Source organism: Pyrus communis, chromosome 4 (genome assembly GCF_041283825.1).
Source record: "Pyrus communis isolate YQ-2024b chromosome 4, ASM4128382v1, whole genome shotgun sequence".
Classification (NCBI taxonomy): Eukaryota; Viridiplantae; Streptophyta; class Magnoliopsida; order Rosales; family Rosaceae; genus Pyrus; species Pyrus communis.
The window spans coordinates 5996707-6003724 of record NC_142568.1 but is presented as its reverse complement, the minus strand read 5'-3'; the positions used below and the strand labels follow the sequence as shown (position 1 = coordinate 6003724).

The following is a 7018-nucleotide window of genomic DNA, read 5'->3' as shown; positions in this document are numbered from 1 at the left end:
ATAAGCAGCTGTGAAATAAAGCAGCAAAGTGTTTGGTAAACTTTTTTGTAAAAGTGCTTTTGAAAAAAAAAAAAAAAAACGGTATTAGAGTGTTTGGTAAACTTTTATGTAAAACAGATGTGAAAAAAAAACCGGTTTTTCAAAGCTGGGTTTTGCAGCTTCTTGTTTTTGGCTTTTTTCATCTAAAACTGTGAAAAAAAGCTGAAGCTGAGTGTTTACCAAACACAAAAACAGCTCCCAACTTTTTTTTATAGCAGTTTTTTTCAGAATCAGCTCAGTACCAAACCAGGTCTAGCTCTAACAATCAGAAAGCGTGAAAACGCAGTCGTTTTATCCTTTCAAACTCGTCCGAATCGTCTCCCTCCTCTCCTACTGATCTCGCTCCCAAAATACACAGCAAAACTGTCAGAAAAATGGACGTGAAGACGGAGGAGGAGAGCTCGAAGAGGAAGAGGCAGACGCAGAAGCCCGGAAGCTTCTGGACATGGGAGGCGGCATCAGTGCTATTCAGGCTCGTTCTCATCTACTTCCCCAAAAATCTCAACCTCTCCTCTCGCCCCGAAGTCTCCACTCCTCTCACCAGCCTCCGCCGCCGTACTCTCTCTCTCTAGCTTGCTCAAAACCCTAAATTTTCAATTTATCTTTTATTTTGCTCTAATTTGGTAATTTTTTTTTCAGTTGCTGAGGGTTACTGGTTGAAGCAATCATCAATGTCTCCCTATGCAGGTTTTTTATTTTTTATTTTATTTTTAATTTATTTATAATTTACTCACTTTCCTAAAATTTATGTTTAATTTTGGAAATTATAATCTTTTTTATCATATTTTTTTCTTCATCTGTTGGGTTTGTTTTTGCAGGATCCATGTACCATGGGTCTCCTTTGTTACTCTCACTTCTTGGGCCACTCACAGTCAAACGGTACCGTTCCAGCTAAAGCTTTTCCCTTTTTCAAATTTTGTTCCCATTGGCATTACTCTGTGATTTATATTGGGTCTTGATTGGTTGCAATGAATCCCAATTAAGTGAATGTGAAATTTGGGTGGTTGATTTTTTTTCTTTTATGTTTTTCAGTTGGTAATTTGTTGAATATTTTGATTGGTGCTGCAGAATTGAAGGGCAACCTAATCATCTTCTCTGCAGGTAAGAATTATCTTGTATCTTTTCCGTAGTTCTCTCTCTGTGCCGCCCAATCTACGAATTCATGTGCTACATGATTTGTTTTCCTTTGTTGTTGATATGGACTTAAAGAAGATCTTGAAAGCTCTAAATTGCAGCACGACCACGCTTTATAATTCATCATGATAGTACATTCTAGTCAATGTTGTGAATTTGTATTGCAGTAATATGATTTGTTGGATTTTTTTTACTTAAGTTTTGATTTGATTTTACTTGATAACTTACCAAACCGAATAAAACTGCACAGGCTCAATTGTGACAACAAATTCATCTTTATGTTGTATCACTCTGTCACGTTATACATTCCAATAATTTAGAGTTCCTTAGTTTTCTTTCGTTGTTTGACTTATTTTGAATATCTAGACTGACAGTTGATATCAACACACTTTTGGATACAGTTTGGTTTATGTGGTTGCAGATATATTGAATGCAATGCTTATTCGTGCTACTGGTCAGACTCTTCAGGTTGCATACTGGCAGAGTTTGAAGTCACTAGATCTTGATACGACATTAGAAAGCATTGGTAAGCTTACCATTTAATGTCGAGATACCTTAACTCCTAATTATGAGTAGCCATGTTTTTTCTCTATAAGTTCCTCGAATGAAATAGAAAACTGTTATACAACAAAGCAGCTAGATATCTGTGGATGCAGTGATAGTTTTGCCTACCCAGTGCCATTCACAGGCTAATGCATTGCTCATATTTGTTGTTTTCAGAGGTGCTCCCTTCTGGAGATATTGCTTCTCTTGTGTATCTATGGAATCCTTTCACGATAGTTGCATGTGTGGGTTTGTCAACATCTCCAATTGAGAATTTTGTGATCACACTGGCCTTGTATGGAGCATGTAAAAGTAAGTTAACGATAATCCTTCTGACTTGATTGTTTCTGTTGGCTATCTGTAAATATTTTTGTTTTTATCTTCTGACTTGATTGTTTCTGTTGGCTATCTGTAAATATTTTTGTTTTTATTTTTTACTCGTGGGTATTTTTCTTTCTAATTTCTGTTTGTCATTTTGTACAGGAGAATTGTTCTTTCCTTAAAATAATAATGTATATATTCTCAACTTTGGTTACAAGATTTCTTGTTTACATATTTGAGACTACATAGGCTTTCATGTTGTAAGCATTACCCACACAAGTCCCCGCCTTTATATTGTTGTGAGTTGTGACATAAAGTTAATTACAGACAAATTATGATCTTATTACAGGAGACAGCTTTATTGTGCATAAACATTTTGGTTCTTTAAAATTTCATTATAACTCTAAGTGAAGCAGTATCAATTGATGACACTGAACATCTGGACTTAAGTGGTATTGATACCATGCAGTTCCAGTCATATGATCTTAGCACATCTAATCATGATTGATTAATTTTCTGATTCCAATGTTCTAAACTTTCTCAAGGAAGATATTCTTTTACTTGTGTTTGACAAATATTTTTCCCAAATTTATGCTTTAAGGTGAGATATTAGAATTTGATTTAGGAATGGGTGAAGGCATGTAGGTCAATGGATTGTGCTGCTTTTTACATAAAGTTTCCTATCTGATATTCTTCTTCTGATGTACTGCAGGACTGGTTCCCTTGGCTGCTTTTGGGTGGGTCATAGCAACACATCTGTCTCTTTATCCTATGATTCTCATAATTCCAGTATGCCCCTTTTTTCATTGACTTATCGTGTTTGATGTAATTAAGAAATTATCTTCCAATCTGTTAATGAAGTTAGAAGTTATGTTTCTTATCAAACATAAAAAAAATCTAAAAAGGTGATTTTTTGGCATGTTTCGTATGTTTCTTGCCTACTCATGCATCGTAAAAAATATTCACTTTTGTGCCAGATGATTCTTTTATTAGGATAAGGTCCAGATACTCCAAGGAAACTGTTGCTACTGAGGAGATATGGTAATGTTGAAGATAACTCCTCAAGTGATAGTTGTCAACAACAGGAGAAAGTTATTAATCAATCAGAGCTACCCCGTGTTTTCTCTTGGAGACCTGTCGGACTTTTCTTATTGTGGGCTATTATGTGGTCAGCCTACGTGTTATTTCTCTGTGGTGTATCTGCTAAACAGTATGGTGATCTCTGGGAGATGTTTGAAAGGTATCAACGGCACATTGTACATATATGCATTTCTTTCTGCCCAATTTTCTAGGTGTTTGTGCAAAATAAGATTTGAAAAATCTGTTGAAGGGAGTGGACTGATCATATGAGCATTATGACTGATTCAAGTCCTTTATGAGGTTGATTAAGATGTCAACTGAAATTTTCAAGTCTATGTAAAAAGCTATTTTACAGTTCTTAAAAGGTCATCCAGTCCACATGTAAAACTCTGGATAGTAAACAATGAGTCAATAGAATTGCATATAAAATCAATTTACACAAAACAAACTAAAGATTGCGGAGGTTTCAAAGCTATTCTAATTTTCCAGGACAATTATGGTAAATTAGCACCAAGAGAAGCGCATTTGCATATGGACTAGAGCTCTGCACCGGGTCCTGGTGTTCACTATGGTTGCTGCTTCTATAATGATCCAGAGCACTTGAAGCCTATACTTAGGTGAATGGCTCACGGTAGTAACTACATGATTGATGCTATCTCGTAGTCTCCATTCCCCCCTTCCCTCCCAACTCACCAACAAAAGAAAGTAAACATGAAAATTGAAGACTGATGCAACTAAAAGGTTATTCCTTCTAAACAGTGATTTTATCCAGTTATGTCCCAAGGATAGCCTTATGATCTTATCTCCTATGCTGAATAGCCCACCATATGAAACAGTTGTAACAGAAGTAAATCCTTTGTTGCATGATCCTTATTGCGTGATTTATTTCAGAACATGATTAACAGGCCAATAACAAATGTGGTTAGACTTTTATGCTTGCCTTTAATGTTATGGGCGTTAGCTTTTGCCTCATAAATGCTGTGCTTCCTCTGATGTGAAGGGTTGCTCTTGGAAATTTTATTTAATTGTTAAATCAGTAGTCTAATTTTTCCTAAAATTTATGGCTCGTTCTTGCAGATTGTATGGTTTCATTCTCACTGTGCAAGATTTGTCTCCAAATATAGGTGTCTTATGGTAAGCCCCAAATTACCTTGCAACTGGATTTTGGAGCAGTTAAATTTCTCTTTGAGATGTGGCATTAATTTAATCATTCATCTAATATTTTGATGCAGGTATTTCTTTGCAGAGGTCTTTGATTTTTTCAGAAATTTCTTCCTGATAGTTTTCCAAATGAATATTCTCTTTATGATAGTTCCATTGGCCATACGACTGAAGCATCGTCCGTGCTTTCTTGCTTTTGTCTACATCACTATCTCCTCAATGCTTAAGTCTTATCCTTCTGTAAGTTCCCCTTTTGCTTTAGAAGTCTCCCACTTTACACTGGTACTGAAGCTAAAGTCTCGATGCCTGTGCTTCTTATTTTGTGATGGGCGACCTGATATTTTGTTCTTGCTTTGTCTATTATTCTTGAAATATTGCTTAGGTTGGGGATTCAGCTCTGTACTTTGGTTTGTTGGGCTGGTTTGTTAATGAACTGTCAGGCAAGGCAGTAGGTTCATTTTTTATTTCACTTTATGCATTTTACATGGTTTGACATATTAAAACTTGTATTTTATGATATGTAGAAATGCGATTCTCGTTCTGCCTCTTCAGCATTTATGTTGGCATTTCCCTCCTTAGCCCTGTGATGCACAACCTATGGATATGGAGGGTATGGCACTCTCTTAGTTCACTTGTTCTGAATGTTGGCATGAAATACAAGTGATTCTTATGAATAAGGACTTTTTTTCAAACTTGCAGGGCACTGGCAATGCAAATTTCTACTTCGCTACTGCAATTACTTATGCTTGTTTGCAGGTTTGTAAACTTTGACCGATTATTCTTTGTCCATTAATACTTTAGAGCATCAGATGATTCGTATAAGAGTTTCTATGGCAGAAAAAATGTACCTTCCGTTATTATATAGTTGATTCATAGCTAGATTTTCGTGAAATAAACCATGAGATCACCCTGCTATACATACTTCCACACTAGAATGAAAAAGTCTTGTTAGCATGATCATTTCTTATCAGCTTGAGTACTTTGCACAATGACCATTTTAGTATTAATTGCCAACATAGTTGAGAAGGGAAATCAGGTTTCTTCATGTTGGATATTACTTTATGGTTTTCCAAGGTAGTATTTAGTTCTAAAACTTGTGTTTATGTAGTATGAGTATAATACTTTTGTGTAACATACCTAAATGATAATAAAAACTTCTGTACATTGTTCTTGTATTCATTGAAAGTTGAGAATTGTCTTCGTCGCATTAACCAAAATTTCCCTTATTATTTGACTCGAGTTCACGTGTTCGAAATTGTCAATCTAAATGGAGAACTTTAAGGTTACCACTTTAAATCAGCTGATTATGGAAAACCAATTAATACATGAAGCTATGTAGGCCGTATGATATTTGATAAACCCAATTGCTGATTTACAATTTTGATTCATCTGTTAATTTTATGGAATACTTGGGCTTATCCCTCTCTACTAATTTGCCTCTGCACCCTGCAGATTGTTTTGGTGATTGAGAGTGTAAGTGCAATGCTCAATCATGACAGGAAGCTAAGAAAGCTATCGAACGCAAAGATTCATGTTGACAAATCTTAATTACTTCCTACAAATGAAGATTGTCTCTGATCATTCTTCTCAGTATCCTTGCAGCACCAAGCATAGAAGTGGTTTAACAACAGTGGTTCTTCTTTCTTGCGTGCAATAATTCAAGGCTGTGTTTATAGCGGGTGAGAAGGTCATTACTAGCTTTTGAACACATTTTCTTCACGATCTATATAGGGTTTTAATTAACGGTGGGGGGTTTGTGTTCACATAGAGGATTTGTACAGTATTTCACATGTTTTTTTATTCTTCCCGATGCCTGCGAGTACACAAACAGAGATTATTTTCAAAGATTTCCCCTCCAATGAGTTTAAGACAACTTTCGGTAAATGAGAAAGTATTGTCTTCGAATCTTTCTTTCATTTGTATTTTAGTTTCAAATTTTACAAAATTGGTTATAGTAGTAATTGAGTCATGCCGTGTTTTTTACGTGTTAACTTTCTGAACAAAATTCTATATGTATACGTGGTTAATAGTCATCTTGCGATTATTCTCTTATTTTATTCATTAGGAAGAGTGCGGAATGACTATTAGGGAGTGCCTTTTTTGTTGTTGTTGATATAGATGCCTATTTGTTGTCACGATTTAATATCATTTTAATTGCCAACGTAGCATCCGCAAAGATACTTCCTTTTTTTTTTTTCACTAATGTTATTTGTACAAACAGACGACACTGCCAACACTTTACAATGCGGAGTGGCGAACAAAATCTGAATTAAATGAAGCAGGGGATTTTCCCAACAAGCCCATGCCAAATTGCCATTGCCGTTGCCAATGCCATCATATTTCTTTAGAATTTTTCAATATTTAAAAAATACTGTGGTCTAGTGATTTCATTTTCACTGGTAAGTGAAAGGTCTTAAGTTCGATTCCTGCTAAAGATGAATTTGAACCACATTATTATTAGCTCATTGTGCGACACATTTCACCCTCGCAGCCCCTATCTAGATTTTAGTTAATAAAAAAAAAAAGAAAATACAAACAAAATACAATGCATATGTTGGATTGTTGGGTGACAAATTTCCAACATTTAGCCGCCAAATTAGGTAGGCTTCCAATTCATTACTGCTGACGTTATGAATCGCAAACCTTCCATTATTACATAGTTAGTTGAGCTAGTCTTATAATTCATAACTCTATGACATTGGTTAATGGGTCATGACATTTTAAAAGAGACGGGTTCAAG

The 7018-nt window shown here is 35.4% G+C and overlaps 1 pseudogene across 1 annotated transcript; it reads left to right on the top strand.

The window, feature by feature from the left end:
* The first annotated feature begins 321 nt into the window (after positions 1-321).
* On the top strand, positions 322-6185 carry LOC137723281 (uncharacterized; annotated as a pseudogene). Its single transcript, XR_015961522.1, has 14 exons — positions 322-594; positions 679-726; positions 858-918; positions 1108-1140; positions 1575-1699; positions 1894-2028; positions 2750-2826; positions 3015-3277; positions 4195-4251; positions 4350-4518; positions 4661-4718; positions 4803-4888; positions 4978-5034; positions 5731-6185. The product of XR_015961522.1 is annotated as an uncharacterized LOC137723281 (transcript).
* Positions 6186-7018: the final 833 nt, after the last annotated feature.